This window comes from Schistocerca nitens, chromosome 1 (genome assembly GCF_023898315.1).
Source record: "Schistocerca nitens isolate TAMUIC-IGC-003100 chromosome 1, iqSchNite1.1, whole genome shotgun sequence".
NCBI classification, from domain to species: domain Eukaryota; kingdom Metazoa; phylum Arthropoda; class Insecta; order Orthoptera; family Acrididae; genus Schistocerca; species Schistocerca nitens.
Genome location: NC_064614.1, coordinates 1,298,711,443 through 1,298,738,540, shown reverse-complemented (window position 1 = coordinate 1,298,738,540; position 27,098 = coordinate 1,298,711,443).

The following is a 27,098-nucleotide window of genomic DNA, read 5'->3' as shown; positions in this document are numbered from 1 at the left end:
CCTAACAATTAAAAATGATGTTAGTTTGGTTCAAACTAAAATTACATTTAGAAGCTGCTTCTAAAACAGAGTCAAACCTCACGCCTAATCTTTTTAGTTTCTTGATATGAGAACTAGTAACATTATCTTCCACACAATCAATGAGATACATATTATGCGCATATGCATCATCAAAAATAAAATGCATCAATTCCTTGGAAAATTTAAGCTGCCATTCCACTTCCAGAATCAGTCTCGGTATGGCTCTTACTGGATTGAATGAAGCACCATGCATGAATTTTCTTTTATCTCATCTATTGTTGCAAATCTTCATCCTTTGAATGGGGTTTTCAACTTTGAAAATAATAAAAAAAAATCTGCAGTGGCCAGTACTGGAGAGTATGGAGGATGAGGCAATACAGTGATTTTGTTTTTTATGAAATAGTTACACACCAACAGGGACAAATGTGTGGGTGCTTTATCATGATGCAAGAGCCATGAATTGTCTCCTCACATTTCAGACCATTCCCTTCTCATATTTTCTCACAGGCATTGCAACACATCCTGATAGTACCATGGCCTGTGGCATGAATTCATGATGAACTAATCCTTCAAAGACAAAGAAGACTGAAACTTCCTGGCAGATTAAAACTGTGTGCCCGACTGAGACTCGAACTCGGGACCTTTGCCTTTCGCGGGCAAGTGCTCTACCAACTGAGCTACCGAAGCACGACTCACGCCCGGTACTCACAGCTTTACTTCTGCCAGTGCTTCGGTAGCTCAGTTGGTAGAGAACTTGCCCGCGAAAGGCAAAGGTCCCGAGTTCGAGTCTCGGTCGGGCACACAGTTTTAATCTGCCAGGAAGTTTCACATCAGCGCACACTCCGCTGCAGTGTGAAAATCTCATTCTACAAAGAAGACTATCAGCATGGTTTTGACATTTGACCTGACCTGATGAACGTTTTTTGGTCTTGGAGAACCTTTCCCGACTCGTTGTGAAGATTGAGCCATGGTAGCGACATCATAACCATAGACCCACATCTCATCACCAGCTATGATTCTCTTAAGGAACATCTAACTCTCATTTGTATGATATAAAAGCTTTTAACAGATTGTGAGGTGAATGCTTTTCTGATCTTGACTCATGAGCCATGGGATGAACTTGGTGGCAACAGGATGCATTCCATGATGTTGTATCAGGATTTCATGACGTGATCCAACTGATATGTTACATTCTTCTTCAATCTCTCAGACAGTATGTCTTTTATTGGCATGCTTAATTTTGTTGACGTTCCTGACATGAGTGTCATTGGTAGATGTTAAAGGGTGTCCTGAATGAGGATCATCTTTAACTTCCATCCAGTCATTTTTAAACTGTGTGAACCAGTTGTAACACCAAGTATGGCTTAAGCACTCATCACCATAGGCTTTCTGTATCATTTGGTGTCTCTGTGTAGTTTTCTTGAGTTTCATGTGAAATTTAATGCAGATGCATCGCTCCTCTGACACTGCCATCTCGAGATTCACAATCTATGCGGCACAACATTCTACTCAACACAGCTAATAGACATACAATGATGAAACTTCCCACAGTTACACATTAAACACAGTCATCTGCAGGGACATTAACCACATTTCGTTCCAGCATGCCCATTGGGGCGAAATTTATGAATGTTCTGAAATACTTTGAACAGACCTCATAGATCACAATATTTGTTTTTTTTTCTAGTTTACTAATGGTCCAGATGTGTTTTATTTTTTGAGCATACTACAAAAGTCTTCCTTTTTTGCCAGCAGACTGGAGTATTTTACAATACTGGTGATTATGAACTTTTGAACCTTGACCATTGCTTGTTTCCTGAAGTATGTAGAATTTTCTTTACCAAGCATAAAACAGTTTAATCACAATAGTTATACACCATTTATCTTTGCTTCTGCTCAGTTTTGTGTTTGTTTGTTCTAGGGGAGTAAAAGGCACAAAGTGCTACAGGAATATATTTAAGAAAGAGTGATATTTTCCATCAGCATTGCTCTATAAATTGCTATCCAGTGCCCTTCTCATATTTTCTCTCTAAACACTATGATCAAGTCATTGTTATCATTTTGTGATACAATAATTTTCTTTTATGATCAGTTCAGTCAGTCATTAAATTTTTGATGTTGATATTTGATGGATAAGGCCAGATAAATTATTGACTGTTTGGTTTTATAGCTAAATCACTGCAGGTTGTTGGCTCTCGAAACACAGTGTCAGTAGCTGTTGTATTATGCCCTTCAATCTTCACAGGGAATTTTAATGTGTATAATATTCCAAAGCTGAATATCAACAACTCTTGGCTGCCCTTGGTCAACATTGTCTGACAGGAAAATAAACATTAAAGTCTTCACAAACAATGACTTTCCAGTTAAATCAGCATGATCTTATTAAAACTGTCAGTGCTACAAGCTTGTGTGTGCATAGCATTCAAAAAGCTGTTCAACACAAATTTGTTAATCTGAAGGGCTTGGGACTTAATTCCATTTTTTGTGTATCTAGTCACTTTTTATTCTTCCATTTCAACAGTAGCATGATATCAGCTTGTGTCTATAAAGCAGAATCTTTTTTTGTTTCAGTGTTCCACTGGATTTTCTGATATGCACAGGTAAGCTGAGTTTTGTCTATCCTTCAATATCCTGAATGGATATGAAAAGTTTGTCCTTTTTATTTATGAAGTTCCTGATGTTTTGATGGAGGACACTAAATGCATTTTCTTCAGTCATCCTTGGTTTTCTTCAAGCAGTAGTATTTTGTTGTAGTAGTAGCTATTTCAACTACAGCTTTCAGATCCAAACTACACTCCTGGAAATGGAAAAAAGAACACATTGACACCGGTGTGTCAGACCCACCATACTTGCTCCGGACACTGCGAGAGGGCTGTACAAGCAATGATCACACGCACGGCACAGCGGACACACCAGAAACCGCGGTGTTGGCCGTCGAATGGCGCTAGCTGCGCAGCATTTGTGCACCGCCGCCGTCAGTGTCAGCCAGTTTGCCGTGGCATACGGAGCTCCATCGCAGTGTTTAACACTGGTAGAATGCCGCGACAGCGTGGATGTGAACCGTATGTGCAGTTGACGGACTTTGAGCGAGGGCGTATAGTGGGCATGTGGGAGGCCGGGTGGACGTACCGCCGAATTGCTCAACACGTGGGGCGTGAGGTCTCCACAGTACATCGATGTTGTCGCCAGTGGTCGGCGGAAGGTGCACGTGCCCGTCGACCTGGGACCGGACCGCAGCGACGCACGGATGCACGCCAAGACCGTAGGATCCTACGCAGTGCCGTAGGGGACCGCACCGCCACTTCCCAGCAAATTAGGGACACTGTTGCTCCTGGGGTATCGGCAAGGACCATTCGCAACCATCTCCATGAAGCTGGGCTATGGTCCCACACACCGTTAGGCCGTCTTCCACTCACGCCCCAACATCGTGCAGCCCGCCTCCAGTGGTGTCGCGACAGGCGTGAATGGAGGGACGAATGGAGACGTGTCGTCTTCAGCGATGAGAGTCGCTTCTGCCTTGGTGCCAATGATGGTCGTATGCGTGTTTGGCGCCGTGCAGGTGAGCGCCACAATCAGGACTGCATACGACCGAGGCACACAGGGCCAACACCCGGCATCATGGTGTGGGGAGCGATCTCATACACTGGCCGTACACCACTGGCCGTACACCACTGGCGATCGTCGAGGGGACACTGAATAGTGCACGGTACATCCAAACCGTCATCGAACCCATCGTTCTACCATTCCTAGACCGGCAAGGGAATTTGCTGTTCCAACAGGACAATGCACGTCCACATGTATCCCGTGCCACCCAACGTGCTCTAGAAGGTGTAAGTCAACTACCCTGGCCAGCAAGATCTCCGGATCTGTCCCCCATTGAGCATGTTTGGGACTGGATGAAGCGTCGTCTCACGCGGTCTGCACGCCCAGCACGAACGCTGGTCCAACTGAGGCGCCAGGTGGAAATGGCATGGCAAGCCGTTCCACAGGACTACATCCAGCATCTCTACGATCGTCTCCATGGGAGAATAGCAGCCTGCTAAACTTGCAACTTTTCCTGAATCTTTTCGCGATGAGGAAGGCTGATCTACACATAATATTACTACTGCAGACTGTAGCATGCAAAACTGCTGACTGCCCTTGTGGTACTGCCAAGTCAGCTCCAAGTGCCGACATTGTGCATGCTCTGTTGCCTGTGTCTATGTGCCTGTGGTTCTGTCAGTGTGATCATGTGATGTATCTGACCCCAGGAATGTGTCAATAAAGTTTCCCCTTCCTGGGACAATGAATTCACGGTGTTCTTATTTCAATTTCCAGGAGTGTATATCATGCATGATGCAACTGGGTGAGGGTTAATGCATCAACTACACTTCTGTGTCAACAGCCCTTTCCCCTGAGCAATTTTCCAAGCTCTGCATTAATGTCTTCCACAGAATGCTTCATCCAAGGCTTACTGTATTGCTCAAAGGATGACACAATCTTCACACTAGCATGTGGATCATTCTCAGCAGTATGCCTGATGATGTACTCAATTGTATAATTATGGTTACAGCCCAAACTATCGCTTGCACCCTCTACCAATATTACAAGATCTCCTTTTCTAAGATAATTTCTCATAGAACATAAATCACAAGTAACAGTAACTGAGCCCTGCACTTGGCTTAAAAATAATGGTTACCTGCGAAATACTTCCCAAAGAGTGCAGGCTTTCATAGCCAGTATTTATGTTATTGCAGATACTTGTTTTAAGGGATAAGGACATAGTCCAAGGCATGATTTCATCTTCTAATGCTGGAGACAACATCAGAGGCTTTAATTACTTATAAAGCTGTTACAGACTCAAGCAAGCTCAATAAGATGAACTATTTGTTTGTACCCACAGAACAGTCGGTTCATGACATCAGGTCATTGTCTAAGATCCCAGAGTCATGCCAGTGTATACTGTGGACCACAGTCTTATGTCCATAAAATAAATTGAGCAATAATATCCCAAAGAGTTCTGAACCATTTCTGACTTTCCCCTACTGTTAGACTACCCTGCAATAAGACCTTGGTTTTTGTTAAAGCTTTTCTCCGTAGACTTACTTTGCACCTTATTCTCTGTACTATTGGACTGCTTTGGAACTTCTTGGGCTGCATGAATGCTTCTGTCTTCAGTCTCCAAAGAACTGAAGCTATAGAAAGCAGTGAGACTGAAGTAATCAAACTTGCAACTTTTCCTGAATCTTTTCGCGATGAGGAAGGCTTGACTGTAATTCTGTCTTCTGATCTACACATAATATTACTACTGCAGACTGTAGCATGCAAAACTGCTGACTGCCCTTGTGGTACTGCCAAGTCAGCTCCAAGTTCCTTTTTTAGTATTGTGTAGCATCAGTTACAATACATTAAATTATAATTATTTAACCAATGTCAAAAAAGTATGTATATCACTATACTCAATATGCTATAATCGATGGAGTGTTTCCAATCTTCTTTTCTACAAACACAAGGGAGGCTCACTAAGACTCCTTTGTAGACTTCACTTGACTTCTACTCTTCCTTCTGTCACAGTACTTCTAAAGATTCCATGTTTGTAGTTTTAGTTCAATTCTGAATAATAATAATAATAATAATAATAATAATAATAATACTGCTAGCCAACTGGAAAATGATTTAAATCCAAATAGAGGTGTTTTACAGGATATGCTTCCTGCAACCACCCTAGAAGGAAAACAAAGACAGAGGATGAGATGGTCAGATGAAGTTAATCGACACCTCATATTCTGTTATTACAAAGCAACAAACCTAGGAACCAACACAACTGGATACAGATCACAATATACACAACATTTATTACCAGATACCCAGAATTAAAATTTTTAACAGAACAATGACTAGCTGATCAGATCCGTGTAATAATCAAAAATAATAGGATACCCCAGTCAGAATTAGAAAACATCAAACAACAAGTACAACAAATACTGGAACAAAATAATGTGCAATCAGAAGAAGAAGAAGAAGAAGAAGAAAATACAGTAATGGACTCAAACATCCCAGAGCAAACAAACAACGAACAACATGCATCAATTAAACAATCAGAGGAAAACGAAATCTTAAGACAGCCACCAGAACAAACACAAATAGAACACGAAGTGGCACACATGTTAGATACAGAAGAAAAATTTCAGCTGACATATATAGAATACAAAGACACAAATACAGACATTAGACCATTCTTGCATAGACCGCCAAATAACCCACAAGTCGAAACAACAATAAAAACTATCAACACAATCATACACGACAAAATAAATGAAAACACAACTATGGAAGAGTTACAACTACTGGTTTATATAGGAGCACTCACTACACTAAATATACACACTAGGCAGATATCAGAACCAACCAACACACAGAAGAAACCCACAAAACCAGCATGGCAACACAGGCTACAGATCAGAATAGAAAAACTGAGAAGAGTCATCGGACAGTTAACACAATTTATAAGAAATGAAATATCAGACAAAAAACGAAAAAGGTTAGGTAAAATCTCACAAGAAGCAATAGAGCAATTAGATGAAAAGAAGCAGAAATTACAAGCATTGGCCAAACGACTTAGAAGATGCAAAAGAAGTGAAAATAGAAGGAAACAAAACCAAACATTCAACACAAACCAAAAGAAATTTTACCAGACAACAGATAACACACACATTAAAATAGACAATCCACCAAACGTAACAGACATGGAACACTTCTGGAGCAACATATGGTCAAACCCGGTACAACATAACAGGCATGCACGGTGGATACAAGCAGAAACAAATACGTACAAGATGATACCACAAATGCCTGAAGTGATAATTTTGCAACATGAAGTCACCCAAGCAATTAATTCTACTCACAATTGGAAAGCCCCTGGAAAAGATAAAATAGCAAATTTCTGGCTAAAGAAATTCACCTCAACACATTCACATCTACATTGCAGACCCATACACATTCCCTGATGCACTTACACAAGGAATAACTTATCTGAAACCTAAAGATCAAGCAGACGCAGCAAACCCAGCTAAATATCACCCCATAACATGCCTACCAACAATATACAAAATATTAACTTCAGTCATTACACAGAAATTACGAGGGCCGTTCAGAAAGTAACCTCCGGTTGATTTAAAAAAATACACCAAGTTAAATAAAAATATTTTAATATATACATCTTACAACTACATCTTTGCACTATTTTTCTACATAGTCTCCATAGCAATTGAGGCACTTATCGTATCTCTTCACAAGCTTTGAAATTCCTTCTGCATAAAAATCACCCGCTTGTGCCTGGAGCCAGCCTGTGACCGCATCTTTGAGCTCTTCGTCGTCATCAAACCGCTATGACCCGAGCCATTTCTTCAAATGCATGAAGAGATGATAATCACTTGACGCCAGGTCTGGGCTGTAAGGTGGATGGTTGATAACGTCCCACTTGAAGGACTCAAGAAGGGCCGTTGTTCTGCGAGCAGAGTGAGGACGGGCGTGCAAAAAAACAATACCGGAAGTCAGCATACCACTGCGTTTGTTCTGTATAGCCCGTCGTAACTTTTTTATTGTTTCACAGTACACGTTTTGATTAATGGTCATACCACGTTCCATGAATTTTCGAACTTTTGCATTAACTGTCTGAACGAGTTCGTCAGTCACCAATGATGGTCTACCACTCCTCTCTTCATCATGAACGTTTTCTCGTCCACTTTTAAATAAACGTACCCATTCACGGACAACTCCTTCACTCATAACTCTTGGTCCGTACACGGCACAAAGCTCACGATGAATAGCTGCTGCAGAATATCCTTTGGCTGTAAAAAACCTTATGACAGCACGCACTTCACATTTGGCGGGGTTTTCTATTGCAGCACACATTTCAAACTGCCACAAAAACTAAACTAGCGCAGGTACGCCGTTCACTTGACCACGGCTTGATGCCGACTGACCTGTTGAGTGTGTGAACGCACAGATGGCATCGCTACTCCCCCCACAACCCGCAATGTGACCAATCGGAGGTTACTTTCTGAACCGCCCTCGTAATAACACAGAACAAATTTATAAATGAAGAACAAAAAGGCTGTTGCAAAGGAGCACGAGGATGTAAAGAGCAACTGATAATAGATGCAGAGGTGACATATCAAGCTAAAACTAAACAAAGGTCGTTACACTATGCATACATTGATTACCAAAAAGCTTTTGATAGTGTACCCCACTCATGGTTACTACAAATATTGGAAATATACAAAGTAGATCCTAAATTGATACAGTTCCCGTGGTCTAGGGGTAGCGTCTTTGATTCATAATCAAAATGTCTTCGGTCCCAGGTTCGATCCCCGCCACTGCCTAAATTTTGATAAATAATCAGCATTGGCGGCCGACGACTTCCGGCAAAAGAAGTCAGCCTCATTCTGCCAACGGCCTTGTCAAAGAGGGCGGAGGAGCGGATAGAGGTACAGGGCACTCTCTTGTCCTAGGGGTGGGAAATTGCCCCTAAAGGCGGAAGAGTCAGCAATGATCAACGACATGACGATGCAGAAGGCAATGGAAACCACTGCATTAAAGACACGTAACGTTATCCACAGGACATGTGGCCTGTAATTGAAGAAGTGTCATGATGATCTCTCCATTGGCAAAAGATTCCGGAATAGTCCCCCATTCGGATCTCAGGGAGGGGACTGCCAAGGGGGAGGTTACCATGAGAAAAAGATTGAATAATCAACGAAAGGATAACGTTCTACGAGTCGGGGCGTGGAATGTCAAAAGCTTGAACGTGGTAGGGAAACTAGAAAATCTGAAAAGGGAAATGCAAAGGCTCACTCTAGATATAGTAGGGGTCAGTGAAGTGAAGTGGAAGGAAGACAAGGATTTCTGGTCAGATGAGTATCTGGTAATATCAACAGCAGCAGAAAATGGTGTAACAGGTGTAGGATTCGTTATGAATAGGAAGGTAGGGCAGAGGGTGTGTTACTGTGAACAGTTCAGTGACAGGGTTGTTCTAATCAGAATCGACAGCAGACCAACACTGACAATGATAGTTCAGGTATACATGCCGACGTCGCAAGCTGAAGATGAACAGATGGAGAAAGTGTATGAGGATATTGAAAGGGTAATGCAGTATGTAAAGGGGGACGAAAATCTAATAGTCATGGGCGACTGGAATGCAGTTGTAGGGGAAGGAGTAGAAGAAAAGGTTACAGGAGAATATGGGCTTGGGACAAGGAATGAAAGAGGAGAAAGACTAATTGAGTTCTGTAACAAGTTTCAGCTAGTAATAGCGAATACCCTGTTCAAGAATCACAAGAGGAGGAGGTATACTTGGAAAAGGCCGGGAGATATGGGAAGATTTCAATTAGATTACATCATGGTCAGACAGAGATTCCGAAATCAGATACTGGATTGTAAGGCATACCCAGGAGCAGATATAGACTCAGATCACAATGTAGTAGTGATGAAGAGTAGGCTGAAGTTCAAGACATTAGTCAGGAAGAATCAATACGCAAAGAAGTGGGATACGGAAGTACTAAGGAATGACGAGATATGGTTGAAGTTCTGTAAGGCTATAGATACAGCAATAAGGAATAGCGCAGTAGGCAGTACAGTTGAAGAGGAATGGACATCTCTAAAAAGGGCCATCACAGAAGTTGGGAAGGAAAACATAGGTACAAAGAAGGTAGCTTCGAAGAAACCATGGGTAACAGAAGAAATACTTCAGTTGATTGATGAAAGGAGGAAGTACAAACATGTTCCGGGAAAATCAGGAATACAGAAATACAAGTCGCTGAGGAATGAAATAAATAGGAAGTGCAGGGAAGCTAAGACAAAATGGCTGCAGGAAAAATGTGAAGACATCGAAAAAGATATGATTGTCGGAAGGACAGACTCAGCATACAGGAAAGTCAAAACAACCTTTGGTGACATTAAAAGCAACAGTGGTAACATTAAGAGTGCAATGGGAATTCCAGTGTTAAATGCAGAGGAGAGAGCAGATAGGTGGAAAGAATACATTGAAAGCCTCTATGAGGGTGAAGATTTGTCTGATGTGATAGAAGAAGAAACAGGAGTCGATTTAGAAGAGATAGGGGATCCAGTATTAGAATCGGAATTTAAAAGAGCTTTGGAGGACTTACGGTCGAATAAGGCAGAAGGGATAGATAACATTCTATCAGAATTTCTAAAATCATTGGGGGAAGTGGCAACAAAACGACTATTCACATTGGTGTGTAGAATATATGAGTCTGGCAACATACCATCTGACTTTCGGAAAAGCATCATCCACACAATTCCGAAGACGGCAAGAGCTGACAACTGCAAGAATTATTGCACAATCAGCTTAACAGCTCATGCATCGAAGCTGCTTACAAGAATAATATACAGAAGAATGGAAAAGAAAATTGAGAATGCGCTAGGTGACGATCAGTTTGGCTTTAGGAAAAGTAAAGGGACGAGAGAGGCAATTCTGACGTTACGGCTGATAATGGAAGCTAGACTAAAGAAAAATCAAGACACTTTCATAGGATTTGTCGACCTGGAAAAAGCGTTCAACAATATAAAATGGTGCAAGCTGTTCGAGATTCTGAAAAAAGTAGGGGTAACCTATAGGGAGAGACGGGTCATATACAATATGTACAACAACCAAGAGGGAATAATAAGAGTGGACGATCAAGAACGAAGTGCTCGTATTAAGAAGGGTGTAAGACAAGGCCTTTCGCCCCTGCTCTTCAATCTGTACATCGAGGAAGCAATTATGGAAATAAAAGAAAGGTTCAGGAGTGGTATTAAAATACAAGGTGAAAGGATATCAATGATACGATTCGCTGATGACATTGCTAACCTGAATGAAAGTGAAGAAGAATTAAATGATCTGCTGAACGGAACGAACAGTCTAATGAGTACACAGTATGGTTTGAGAGTAAATCGGAGAAAGACGAAGGTAATGAGAAGTAGTAGAAATGAGAACAGTGAGAAACTTAACATCAGGATTGATGGTCACGAAGTCAATGAAGTTGAATTCTGCCACCTAGGCAGTAAAATAACCAATGACGGACAGAGCAAGGAGGACATCAAAAGCAGACTCGCTATGGCAAAAAAGGCATTTCTGGCCAAGAGAAGTCTACTAATATCAAATACCGGCCCTAATTTGAGGAAGAAATTTCTGAGGATGTACGTCTGGAGTACAGCATTGTATGGTAGTGAAACATGGACTGTGGGAAAACCGGAACAGAAGAGAATCGAAGCATTTGAGATGTGGTGCTATAGACAAATGTTGAAAATTAGGTGGACTGATAAGGTAAGGAATGAGGAGGTTCTACGCAGAATCGGAGAGGAAAGGAATATGTGGAAAACACTGATAAGGAGAAGGGACAGGATGATAGGACATCTGCTAAGACATGAGGGAATGACTTCCATGGCACTAGAGGGAGCTGTAGAGGGCAAAAACTGTAGAAGAAGACATAGATTGGAATATGTCAAGCAAATAATTGAGGACGTAGGTTGTAAGTGCTACTCTGAGATGAAGAGGTTAGCACAGGAAAGGAATTCGTGGCGGGCCACAGATTAAGCATGGAATATACCAAGGAGACTCATTAATTCCTTTCTGGTTCTGCCTTGCTCTGAACCCACTATCCAACATGCTAAATAATACAAATTATGGATACAATTTTACTGGAACATACCCACACAAAATCACACGTTTGCTATACATGGATGATCTAAAACTACTGGCAGCAACAAATCAACAACTCAACCGATTACTAAAGATAACAGAAGTATTCAGCAATGATATAAATATGGCTTTTGGAACAGACAAATGTAAGAAAAATGGCATTGTCAAGGGAAAACACACTAAACAAGAAGATTACATATTGGATAACCACAGCGACTGCATAGAAGCAATGGAAAAAACAGATGCCTATAATTATCTAGGATACAGACAAAAAATAGGAATAGATAATACAAATATTAAAGAAGAACTAAAAGAAAAATATAGACAAAGACTAACAAAAATACTGAAAACAATTGACAGCAAGAAACAAGACAAAAGCTATAAATACTTATGTTATACCAATATTGACCTACTCATTTGGAGTAGTCAAATGGAGTAACACAAACCTAGAAGCACTCAATACACTTACACGATCACAATGCCACAAATATAGAATACATCACATACATTCAGCAACAGAAAGATTCACATTAAGCAGAAAGGAAGGAGGAAGGGGATTTATCGATATAAAAAACCTACATTATGGACATAATGGAGGGAAACATTCCACGTGGGAAAAATATATCTAAAAACAAAGATGATGTGACTTACCAAACGAAAGCGCTGGCAGGTCGATAGACACACAAACAAACACAAACATACACACAAAATTCTAGCTTTCGCAACCAACGGTTGCTTCGTCAGGAAAGAGGGGAGGAGAGGGAAAGACGAAAGGATGTGGGTTTTAAGGGAGAGGGTAAGGAGTCATTCCAATCCCGGGAGCGGAAAGACTTACCTTAGGGGGAAAAAAGGACGGGTATACACGCGCACGCATGCACGCACGCACGCACGCACGCACACACACACAGACATATACATTATGGACAGGTAGACAATTTAAGAAAATTCTTTCTAGAACGAGCAGAAACTAGCAAAATACACAAAGCAATCACTTATATGAATACATCGGCTACACCATTGCAATTTCATAACCACTTCTACAACCCTTTAGATCACATAACATCAACAGATACGAAGAAAGTAAATTGGAAAAAGAAAACACTACATGGCAAGCACCCGTATCATCTAACACAGCCACACATCGATCAAGACGCATCCAACACATGGCTAAGAAAAGGCAATATATACAGTGAGACAGAAGGATTCATGATTGCAATACAGGATCAAACAATAAACACCAGATATTACAGGAAGCATATTATTAAAGATCCCAATACCACAACAGATAAATGCAGACTTTGCAAACAACAAATAGAAACAGTAGATCACATAACAAGCGGATGTACAATACTAGCAAATACAGAATACCCCAGAAGACATGACAATGTAGCAAAAATAATACATCAATAACATGCCATACAACATAAACCAATAAAACAACACGTTCCCACATACAAGTATGCACCATAAAATGTACTGGAGAATGATGAATACAAATTATACTGGAACAGAACCATTATAACAGATAAAACAACGCCACATAACAAACCTGACATCATACTCAACAATAAAAAGAAGAAATTAACACAACTAATCGAAATATCCATACCCAATACAACAAATATACAAAAGAAAACAGGAGAAAAAATTGAAAAATACATCCAACTGGCTGAGGAAGTCAAGGTCATGTGGCATCAGGATAAAGTTGACATCATACCAATTATAGTATCAACTACAGGAGTCATACCACACAATATCCACCAGTACATCAATGCAATACAGCTACATCCAAACTTATATATACAACTACAGAAATCTGTAATTATTGATACATGTTCAATTACCCGAAAGTTCCTAAATGCAATGTAACATATACCGTACAGTTAAAAGGAAGTGACGCTTGATCAAGGTCCATGTCACTTTCCATTTTTGACCAGACAGAATGTCTGAGAAAAACAGTAAAAAAAGAAATAATAATAATAATAATAATAATAATAATAATAATTTTGTAAACAACAAATAGAAACAGTAGATCACATCACAAGCGGATGTACAATACTAGCAAATACAGAATACCCCAGAAGACATGACAATGTCGCAAAAATAATACATCAACAGCTTGCCTTACAACATAAAATTTTTAAACAACAAGTTCCTACATACAAGTATGCACCACAAAATGTACTGGAGAATGATGAATACAAATTATACTGGAACAGAACCATTATAACAGATAAAACAACGCCACATAACAAACCTGACATCTTACTCACCAATAAAAAGAAGAAATTAACACAACTAATCGAAATATCCATACCCAATACAACAAATATACAAAAGAAAACAGGAGAAAAAATTGAAAAATACATCCAACTGGCTGAGGAAGTCAAGGACATGTGGCATCAGGATAAAGTTGACATCATACCAATTATAGTATCAACTACAGGAGTCATACCACACAATATCCACCAGTACATCAATGCAATACAGCTACATCCAAACACATATATACAACTACAGAAATCCGTAATTATTGATACATGTTCAATTACCCGAAAGTTCCTAAATGCAATATAACACATACCGTACAGTTAATAGGAAGTGACGCTTGATCAAGGTCCGCGTCACTTTCCATTCTCAACCAGACTTAACGTCTGAGAAAGTAAAGAAATAATAATAATAAACCCCGTGGAGGCCCGGGAAAAGAATAGGCCTCCGGTATGTTCTGCCAGTCGTAAAAGGCGACGAAAAGAACAAACCACTAATAGGGCTAACCCCCCTTTTAGTGTGATTACTTGGTTCAGGACAGAACTAAAGAAGCCTCAGACAAGCGCCGTCATGGTCGGGGACGGCGCTTGAACCCTATGCCCGCCCACAATGGTAATGACACTGCTAGCCAACTGGAAAATGATTTAAATCCAAATAGAGGTGTTTTGCAGGATATGCTTCCTGCAACCACCCTAGAAGGAAAACAAAGACAGAGGATGAGATGGTCAGATGAAGTTAATCGACACCTCATGTTCTGTTATTACCAAGCAACAAACCTAGGAACCAACACAACTGGATACAGATCACAAGTATACACAACATTTATTACCAGATACCCAGAATTAAAATTTTTGACAGAACAACGTCTAGCTGATCAGATTCGTGTAATAATAAAAAATAACAGGATACCCCAGTCAGAATTAGAAAACATCAAACAACAAGTACAACAAATACTGGAACAAAATAATGTGCAATTAGAAGAAGAAGAAAATACAGTATTGGACTCAAACATCCCAGAGCAAACAAACAATGAACAACACGCATCAATTAAAGAATCAGAGGAAAACAAAATCTTAAGACAGCCACCAGAACAAGCATAAATAGAACACGAAGTGACACACATGTTATATATAGATGAAAAATTTCAGCTGACATAAATAGAATACAAAGACACAAATACAGACATTAGACCATTCTTGCATAGACCACCAAATAGCCCACAAGTCGAAACAACAATAAAAACTATCAACACAATCATACACAACAAAATAAATGAATACACAACTATGGAAGAGTTACAACTACTGGTTTATGTAGGAGCACTCACTACACTAAACATACACACTAGGCAGATATCAGAACCAACCAACACACAGAAGAAACCCACAAAACCAGCATGGCAACACAGGCTACAGATCAGAATAGAAAAACTGAGAAAAGACATCGGACAGTTAACACAATTTATAAGAAATGAAATATCAGACAAAAAACGAAAAAGGTTAGGTAAAATCTCACAACAAGAAGCAATAGAGCAATTAGATGAAAAGAAGCAAAAATTACAAGCTTTGGCGAAACGACTTAGAAGATACAAAAAAGTGAAAATAGAAGGAAACAAAACCAAACATTCAACACAAACCAAAAGAAATTTTACCAAACAATAGATAACACACACATAAAAATAGACAACCCACCAAACATAAGAGACATGGAACACTTCTGGAGCAGCATATGGTCAAACCCGGTACAACATAACAGGCATGCACGGTGGATACAAGCAGAAACAGATACATACAAGATGATATCACAAATGCCTGAAGTGATAATTTTGCAACATGAAGTCACCCGAGCAATTAATTCTACGCACAATTGGAAAGCCCCTGGAAATGATAAAATAGCAAATTTCTGGCTAAAGAAGTTCACCTCAACACATTCACATCTAACTAAATTATTTAACATGAATATAACAGAGGGAAACATTCCACGTGGAAAAAATATATCTAAAAAGAAAGATGATGAGACTTACCAAACAAAAGCGCTGGCAGGTCGATAGACACACAAACAAACACAAATATACACACAAAATTCAAGCTTTCGCAACAAACTGTTGCCTCATCAGGAAAGAGGGAAGGAGAGGGAAAGACGAAAGGATGTGGGTTTTAAGGGAGAGGGTAAGGAGTCATTCCAATCCCGGGAGCGGAAAGACTTACCTTAGGGGGAAAAAAGGACAGGTACACACTCGCACACACACACATATCCATCCACACATACAGACACAAGCCAAACAGAAGGAGGAAATAAGACGACAGAAAAGACTTCGAAATGTAACAGTGACAATAACAAACGTCATTGTTGGGATCAAATTAATGATATGAATATAACAGAGGGAAACATTCCACGTGGAAAAAATATATCTAAAAAGAAAGATGATGAGACTTACCAAACAAAAGCGCTGGCAGGTCGATAGACACACAAACAAACACAAATATACACACAAAATTCAAGCTTTCGCAACAAACTGTTGCCTCATCAGGAAAGAGGGAAGGAGAGGGAAAGACGAAAGGATGTGGGTTTTAAGGGAGAGGGTAAGGAGTCATTCCAATCCCGGGAGCGGAAAGACTTACCTTAGGGGGAAAAAAGGACAGGTACACACTCGCACACACACACATATCCATCCACACATACAGACACAAGCTTGGCTTGTGTCTGTATGTGTGGATGGATATGTGTGTGTGTGCGAGTGTGTACCTGTCCTTTTTTCCCCCTAAGGTAAGTCTTTCCGCTCCCGGGATTGGAATGACTCCTTACCCTCTCCCTTAAAACCCACATCCTTTCGTCTTTCCCTCTCCTTCCCTCTTTCCTGATGAGGCAACAGTTTGTTGCGAAAGCTTGAATTTTGTGTGTATATTTGTGTTTGTTTGTGTGTCTATCGACCTGCCAGCGCTTTTGTTTGGTAAGTCTCATCATCTTTCTTTTTAGATATAAATTATTTAACAGTTACATTGCAAACCCATACATATTCCCTGATACACTTACACATGGAATAACTTATCTGAAACCTAAAGATCAAGCAGACACAGCAAACCCAGCTAAATATCACCCCATAACATGCCTACCAACAATCTACAAAATATTAACTTCAGTCATTACACAGAAATTAATGACACATACAACACAGAACAAAATTATAAATGAAGAACAAAAAGGCTGCTGCAAAGGAGCGCGAGGATGTAAAGAGCAACTGATAATAGATGCAGAGGTGACATATCAAGCTAAAACTAAACAAAGGTCTCTACACTATGCATACATTGATTACCAAAAAGCTTTTGATAGTGTACCCCACTCATGGTTACTACAAATATTGGAAATATACAAAGTAGATCCTAAATTGATACAGTTCCTAAACATAGTAATGAAAAACTGGAAAACCACACTTAATATCCAAACAAATTCAGATAATATCACATCACAGCCAATACAGATTAAGCGTGGAATATACCAAGGAGACTCATTAAGTCCTTTCTGGTTCTGTCTTGCTCTGAACCCACTATCCAACATGCTAAATAATTCAAATTATGGATATAATATTACTGGAACATACCCACACAAAATCACACATTTGCTATACATGGATGATCTAAAACTACTGGCAGCAACCAATCAACAACTCAACCAATTATTAAAGATAACAGAAGTATTCAGCAATGATATAAATATGGCTTTTGGAACAGACAAATGTAAGAAAAATAGCATAGTCAAGGGAAAACACACTAAACAAGAAGATTACATACTTGATAACCACAGCGACTGCATAGAAGCGATGGAAAAGACAGGTGCCTATAAGTACCTAGGATACAGACAAAAAATAGGAATAGATAATACAAATATTAGGGAAGAACTAAAAGAAAAATATAGACAAAGACTAACAAAAATACTGAAAACAGATTTGACAGCAAGAAACAAGACAAAAGCTATAAATACTTATGCTATACCAATATTGACCTACTCATTTGGAGTAGTGAAATGGAGTAACACAGACCTAGAAGCACTAAATACACTTACACGTTCACAATGCCACAAATATAGAATACATCACATACATTCAGCAACAGAAAGATTCACATTAAGCAGAAAGGAAGGAGGAAGGGGATTCATCGACATAAAAAACCTACATTATGGACAGGTAGACAATTTAAGAAAATTCTTTCTAGAACGCGCAGAAACTAGCAAAATACACAAAGCAATTACTCATATAAATACATCGGCTACACCACTGCAATTTCATAACCACTTCCACAACCCTTTAGATCACATAACATCAACAGATACGAAGAAAGTAAATTGGAAAAAGAAAACACTTCATGGCAAGCACGCGTATCATCTAACACAGCCACACATCGATCAAGACGCATCCAACACATGGCTAAGAAAAGGCAATATATACAGTGAGACAGAAGGATTCATGATTGCAATACAGGATCAAACAATAAACACCAGGTATTACAGCAAGCATATTATTAAAGATCCCAATACCACAACAGATAAATGCAGACTTTGTAAACAACAAATAGAAACAGTAGATCACATCACAAGCGGATGTACAATACTAGCAAATACAGAATACCCCAGAAGACATGACAATGTCGCAAAAGTAATACATCAACAGCTTGCCTTACAACATAAACTTATAAAACAACACGTTCCTACATACAAGTATGCACCACAAAATGTACTGGAGAATGATGAATACAAATTATACTGGAACAGAACCATTATAACAGATAAAACAACAACACATAACAAACCTGACATCATACTCACCAATAAAAAGAACAAATTAACACAACTAATCGAAATATCCATACCCAATACAACAAATATACAAAAGAAAACAGGAGAAAAAATTGAAAAATACATCCAACTGGCTGAGGAAGTCAAAGACATGTGGCATCAGGATAAAGTTGACATCATACCAATTATACTATCAACTACAGGAGACATACCACACAATATCCACCAGTACATCTATGCAATAGAGCTACATCCAAACGTATATAGACAACTACAGAAATCAGTAATTATTGATACATGTTCAATTACCCGAAAGTTCCTAAATGCAATATAACACATACCATACAGTTAACAGGAAGTGACGCCTGATCAAGGTCCGCGTCACTTTTCATTTTTAACCAGACTTAACGTCTGAGAAAGTAAAGAATAATAATAATAATAAATGACTCAATGTTTGATTCAAGACAGACCTTAATTTTCATTTATAATCTGTATTATCAAATTTTATGATGCAGCTGAAAGTTACCTCTGCAAGGTGAAAGTTTGGTGATGTGAAAATTACACACCATCCATATGCTATCAGATTATTGTTGGCCTCCTTCGTTCCAGAACCTGCAGTCTAACGCTGTTTATATATAGAGTCTGATTAATTTTGTTGGGCACTGAGACATATTTCATTGCATTGTGCCACTTTCTAACATGGTCAACTATCACCCAACTTACCACTCTCCTACAGTGATTTCTGCACCTGATTTCACCAGAATAGGAAAACTCTAAGATAACAGAGTGCATATTCTGGAAAAGTGAGAAGTTTTGTTTGAATCTGCTATTAACTTTAAATTAAACTTGAACATTTTTAGTCCCACTGTAACCTTTGTGATACATCCCGTCTCAGAACAATTAACATTCCGTCTTGACTCCAGAACTTTTCTGTGGGAAGAATCACACTGGCTCCCTTGAGACAGGACATTGTAAAAAATTATATGAATATTATGTGTACAGTGAGGTGAAAAAAGTCATGAGATACTTCCTAATATCATGCTGGACCTCCTTTTGCACAGCGTAGTAATGCATCCCAATGTGACGTGGACTCAACAAGTCGTTGGAAGTCCCCTGCAGAAATATTGAACCATGCTGCCTCTGTAGCTGTTCATAATTGTGAAAGTGTTGTCAGAGCAGGATTTTGCACTCCAACAGGCCTCTCAATTGTGTCCCATAAATGTTCGATGGGATTCATGATGTTGATCAGGGTAGCCAAATCATTCCTTGAATTGTCCAGAATGTTCTTTACGCCAATCACAAACAATTGCCACCTAATGACATGGCACATTATCAGCCATGAAACCTCCCTTGTTGCTTGGCTGCAAATGGTCTTCCAGTAGCTGAACATAACCATTTCATCAATGATCAGTTCATCTGCACTAGAGGACCCAGTCTGTTGCATATAAACACAGCCCATGCCATTATGGAGCACAGTGTCTTGTGTACAACTGGGGCCCATGGCTTCAACTAGCATCTCACAACCCACTGGTCATGATGCTGACTGGCTGAAAGTTAAATTCGTGACGTCATATACATTAGCCAATCAGAAGCGTAGGTAAGATCTGAGCAAATGCAACATCTCTGCTACACTCATTCTCATATTCACTCTTGATTTGAGTGAATATCTTTGCATGTTTTGAGACTGATAGTTATTAAGTTGAAATGGCTGGTTCTATTGCGTGTTATGTGTGTGGCAGAAAATATTCAGCGAGAAAGCACTTGAATGCTCATTTGAGAAATGTGCACAAAATACAGCCAGATGGAGAAGCTATGATAAAGTGCTCAAAAAGTGGCTGCAGCTTTAAATGTAATTTCTTGGCTAAGTTGGGACTACATGTGGAGCAAGAGCACATGGTTGAGATGGTAAAAGAGATTAGTGAATTCCAACCAAAGGATGGTAAGCTAAGTGTACAGTGCCTATTTAAATTAATATCGTCCATTGGTGATTGTTATATACTTGCCTGACTCGTGGCTATTAGCCCTTGTTTCTGTTGGTCAGTAGAATATGTGCCTATTTGAAAGCATTGCATTTTGCATAAACTGTACACTTACTGTATGCTACATTCAGTGTAGGTTAAATTATTCCAGATAAGTCCAGTATACATCAATTTAAATGATCAAAACCACACCAGTAACCATATGGTGTCAGTAATTCGTGAGGGTACCTAAGAGTGCAATTTATGTTTTTTTGACTCCTGCTGTTTACATTGTGCTTGTTAAATCTGAAAGTAATTGTTTGTCATCGATGGTTTTATTTTAGACTGAGGAGGAGAGAAAAACAAAAAGAAATGTTGTCTCTTGTTATAGCACTAAGCATTTAAAGGATTGTTGTTGTTGTTGTTGTTGTTGTTGTTGTTGTGGTCTTCAGTCCTGAGACTGGTGGTTTGATGCAGCTCTCCATGCTACTCTATCTTGTGCAAGCTTCTTCATCTCCCAGTACCTACTGCAACCTACATCCTTCTGAATCTGCTTAGTGTATTCATCTCTTGGTCTCCCTCTACGATTTTTACCCTCCACGCTGCCCTCCAATGCTAAATTTGTGATCCCTTGATGCCTCAAAACATGTCCTACCAACCGATCCCTTCTTCTAGTCAAGTTGTGCCACAAACTCTCTTCTCCCCAATCCTATTCAATACCTCCTCATTAGTTACATGATCTACCCACCTTATCTTCAGCATTCTTCTGTAGCACCACATTTCAAAAGCTTCTATTCTCTTCTTGTCTAAACTATTTATCGTCCACGTTTCACTTCCATACGTGGCTACACTCCATACAAATACTTTCAGAAACGACTTCCTGACACCTAAATCAATACTCGATGTTAACAAATTTCTCTTCTTCAGAAACACTTTCCTTGCCATTGCCAGTCTACATTTTATATCCTCTCTACTTCGACCATCATCAGTTATTTTGCTCCACAAATAGCAAAACTCCTTTACTACTTTAAGTGTCTCATTTCCTAATCTAATTCCCTCACCATCACCCGACTTAATTCGACTACATTCCATTATCCTCGTTTTGCTTTTGTTGATGTTCATCTTATATCCTCATTTCAAGACACTGTCCATTCCGTTCAACTGCTCTTCCAAGTCCTTTGCTGTCTCTGACAGAATTACAATGTCATCGGCAAACCTCAAAGTTTTTACTTCTTCTCCATGAATTTTAATACCTACTCCGAATTTTTCTTTTGTTTCCTTTACTGCTTGCTCAATATACAGATTGAATAACATCGGGGAGAGGCTACAACCCTGTCTCACTCCCTTCCCGAGCACTACTTCCCTTTCATGTCGCTCGACTCTTATAACTGCCATCTGGTTTCTGTACAAATTGTAAATAGCCTTTCGCTCCCTGTATTTTACCCCTGCCACCTTCAGAATTTGAAAGAGAGTATTCCAGTTAACATTGTCAAAAGCTTTCTCTAAGTCTACAAATGCTAGAAACGTAGGTTTGCCTTTTTGTAATCTTTCTTCTAAGATAAGTCGTAAGGTTAGTATTGCCTTACGTGTTCCAACATTTCTACGGAATCCAAACTGATCTTCCCCGAGACCGGCTTCTACTAGTTTTTCCATTCGTCTGTAAAGAATTCGCGTTAGTATTTTGCAGCTGTGACTTATTAAACTGATAGTTCGGTAATTTTCACATCTGTCAACACCTGCTTTCTTTGGGATTGGAATTATTATATTCTTCTTGAAGTCTGAGGGTATTTCGCCTGTCTCATACATCTTGCACACCAGATGGTAGAGTTTTGTCGCTCTAACAAGGCCATCAGGAGTTCTAATGGAATGTTGTCTACTCCCAGGGCCTTGTTTCGACTCAGGTCTTTCAGTGCTCTGTCAAACTCTTCACGCAGTATCTTATCTCCCATTTCGTCTTCATCTACACCCTCTTCCATTTCCATAATATTGTCCTCAAGTACATCGCCCTTGTATAAACCCTCTATATACTCCTTCCACCTTTCTGCCTTCCCTTCTTTGCTTAGAACTGGGTTGCCATCAGAGCTCTTGATATTCATACAAGTGGTTCTCTTCTCTCCAAAGGTCTCTTTAATTTTCCTGTAGGCAGTATCTATCTTACCCCTAGTGAGACAAGCCTCTACATCCTTACATTTGTCCTCTAGCCATCCCTGCTTAGCCATTTTGCACTTCCTGTCGATCTCATTTTTGAGACGTTTGTATTCCTTTTTGCCTGCTTCATTACCGAGCGAGGTGGCGCAGTGGTAAGACACTGGACTCGCATTCGGGAGGACGACGGTTCAATCCCGCGTCCGGCCATCCTGATTTAGGTTTTCCGTGATTTCCCTAAATCACTCCAGGCAAATGCCGGGATGGTTCCTCTGAAAGGGCACGGCCGACTTCCTTCCCCATCCTTCCCTACTCCGATGAGACCGATGACCATGCTGTCTGGTCTCCTTCCCCAAACCAACCAACCAACCAACCAGCCTGCTTCATTGACTTCATTTTTATATTTTCTCCTCTCATCAATTAAATTCAATATTTCTTCTGTTACCCAAGGATTTCTATTAGCCTCGTCTCTTTACCTGCTTGATCGTCTGCTGCCTTCACTACTTCATCCCTCAGAGCTACCCATTCTTCTTCTACTGTATTTCTTTCCCCCATTCCTGTGAATTGTTCCCTTATGATCTCCCTGAAATTCTCTACAACCTCTGGTTCTTTCAGTTTATCCAGGTCCCATCTCCTTAAATTCCCACCTTTTTGCAGTTTCTTCAGTTTCAATCTGCAGTTCATAACCAATAGATTGTGGTCAGAATCCACATCTGCCCCAGGAAATGTCAAACAATTCAAAACCTGGTTCCTAAATCTCTGTCTTACCATTATATAATCTATCTGATACCTTTTAGTATCTCCTGGATTCTTCCAGGTATACAACCTTCTTTTATGATTCTTGAACCAAGTGCTAGCTATGATTAAGTTATGCTCTGTGCAAAATTCTACAAGGCGGCTTCCTCTTTCATTTCTTCCCCCCAATCCATATTCACCTACTATGTTTCCTTCTCTCCCTTTTCCTACTGATAAATTCCAGTCACCCATGACTATTAAATTTTCATCTCCCTTCACTACCTGAATAATTTCTTTTATCTCGTCATACATTTCATCAATTTCTTCATCTGCGGAGCTAGTTGGCGTACAAACTTTTACTACTGTAGTAGGCATGGGCTTTGTGTCTATCTTGGCCACAATAATGCATTCACTAAGCTGTTTGTAGTAGCTAATCCGCACTCCTATTTTTTTTTATTCATTATTAAACCTACTCCTGCATTACCCCTATTTGATTTTGTATTTATAACCCTGTAATCACCTGACCAAAGGTCTTGTTCCTCCTGCCACTGAACTTCACTAATTCCCGCTATATCTAACTTTAACCTATCCATTTCTCTTTTTAAATTTTCTAACCTACCTGCCCGATTCAGGGATCTGACATTCCACACTCCGATCCATAGAACGCCAGTTTTCTTTCTCCTGATAACGAAGTCCTCTTGAGTAGTCCCCACCCAGAGATCCGAATGGGGGACTATTTTACCTCCGGAATATTTTACCCAAGAGGACGCCATCATCATTTAATCATACAGTAAAGCTGCATGCCTTTGGGAAAAATTACGGTCGTAGTTTCCCCTTGCTTTCAGCTGTTCGCAGTACCAGCACAGCAAGGCCATTTTGGTTAGTGTTACAAGGCCAGATCAGTCAATCATCCAGACTGTTGCCCCTGCAACTACTGATAAGGCTGCTGCCCCTCTTCAGGAACCACATGTTTGTCTGGCCTCTCAACAGATACCCCTCCGTTGTGGTTGCACCTACGGTACGGCCATCTGTATCGCTGAGGCACGCAAGCCTCCCCACCAACGGCAAGGTTCATGGTCCATGTGGGGGATTTAAAGGATGGCACTGCATAAACCACCTTTGTGTGCCCCAGAAGTGGCACATTTTCATCGAAGTTATGTGGAAAAAGGTTGTGTAAGTCTCATGTACTTGCAAGATGGGGAACCATTGCATTGCTGCCATAGAGCTTCATGAAGAAGAAAGTGGAATTTATAGTGTCGTTTACTACAGAACACATTTCGGCCACAAACAGAACATTGATTTTCTGTTAGACTTGCTCTTCTGATAGAGATGTCCTCACTAGTGAGTATTGCCTTAATTGTAGAATTCTGCTGTCCTTTCAGTGATCCCCAAGTACATTATTCAAACTTGTGATTAAAATATGTCATGAAAGATTCAGAATCCATTGTCAGGCTTGCTTTCTGTTATATGTAGCTGACTTTGACTTTTTTGCAGTGAAGGAACATTGTTTTTAACTGTTGAAAAATGAATATTGTTATAGATATGTGATCAGGAGCAAAAGGTGTGAATATATTGATTGGCACTTCATATGAATACAATGTGTGACAGTAGCATGAATGCAGTTGTAAAAGACCAGATTGTTGTGATCCATATTGACCACAATAATGGTGTTTGTAATGCCATGTACTGCGTGTGTGAGAGTAAAGGTAATGCATTGCAGTAATGCAACTGTGGAAGTGAGTTCTGAAATATTTATGTACTGCCTTGTGTTAATGCATGTGTCATGGTAATCTATTTAAGAATAGATCATTAATGCACCTGGATAAACTAAAGGCAATACATTTATTTGTTAAACATGGTGGATCAGGGCATCTGCAACTGTAATAATGGATTTGAGACTAGACAAAAGCACCAGTTACAATGTTCTGACATGTACTTGTAGACCTCATAACCAGTTGAAAATAGCCTTGTTAGCTGAAACAGGGAAATAGCACATTACAAATGGTAATCTGGTCTCAGTTTATTATTCCACCCCTAGTATGTTAATGGCACCTTCAGTACTGTTGGAAGGGTACACTGAATATACTGTTAAGCCATTTGTTAAACTATCCAGCTTATAAGTACTTACAGCAACTGTTATATGGCATGGATTTATTTTATTGGGGGTGGTTAACTGCAGTGTTCTTTCTGCATAGTGTCTTCATGTACATGCTCAGAATTGGCCTCTTTGTAGTTGGAGTAATTTTAAAATGTTGTATGTAAAATAGCTGAGGGGTCACTTTTCAGAGAATTCTGGATGATGTGTGGGACTCAATTCATTCCAGCAAAGTGGAGAGGATGCATCTCCTGACTCAATATGACCTTCATAACTTTAAAATAGACTTCACTATTGGTGGTGATCAGCAGCATAGCATTAATGAAGTCTGTGTTAGTATGTGGTTGGAGAAAATGAAAGATTGTGTTCTCCTCTATAAGAAAGAACATGAGGCCAGGGAAGATTTTGATAGCACTCACTCGGTGATAGTATTAATGACTTGAGTACCAGAAACAGTTATTACAGAGGTTTGGACAACATATTGTATGTAGAGTCCACACATTGTACAAATGTTTACAAGTTGTTGGTGACCACATTGTTAGTGGTAGATAATTTTGGTTCAGGTATGCCCGTAGCATTGTGTGTTTCAAATCAGGAGACTACTTTCATAATGACTCATTTCTTTAGTGCTGTGAAATAGAGATCTGGCATCATTAAAACATCTGCATTCATGTCTGATGACACTAATACTTTCCACAGTGCATGGACATGAGTCATGGGACTTGCAGAAAATAATCAGCTGTGTACTTGGCACATAGATCACAGCTGGCAGAGTAATTTGAAGAAAGTCCCTGGCAGTGAAGAAAAGATAGCACTTGTAGTAGTAGTAGTAGTAGTAGTAGTAGTAGTAGTAGTAGTAGTAGTAGTAGTAGTAGTAGTTTATTCATCCACCGACAATGTACATTGTATGGATTTTGTCAAAGAACATAGTATAGCAAAAAATGAGATTCCAGTTTCCTACATAATACAAGGGTTCATTGTACCTGTCACAATATTTTTGGGTAATACAACTTTGATTACTGTAATAATATAAAAGTATGAGTAAAATCTTTTACATGAAATACATTACAAGTAAATAATTGATTTAACACTTTTGTTCAGAAAAATTAACATTGAGGCTGCGGTAAACATTTGATTTATGGTACTATTAACATACAGTAAATGAATGTAGTTAGTGGCTACAAGGTAACTGCAGATATTCATTTATACTACAAAAGCAGTTGGACATTAAGAATTTAAATATTGCTTCCTTGAATGTAGACAACGTTTTTATTTCTTTTAGCTGAGTTGAAAGTTTGTTGTGCAAAATAGTACCCTGAATGTTAGTTTGTTTTTGTGTTAAAGCCTTATTTACTCTTTTTATGTGGATGTCATTGCACATTCTTGTATTGTATGAGTCAAGATCTGA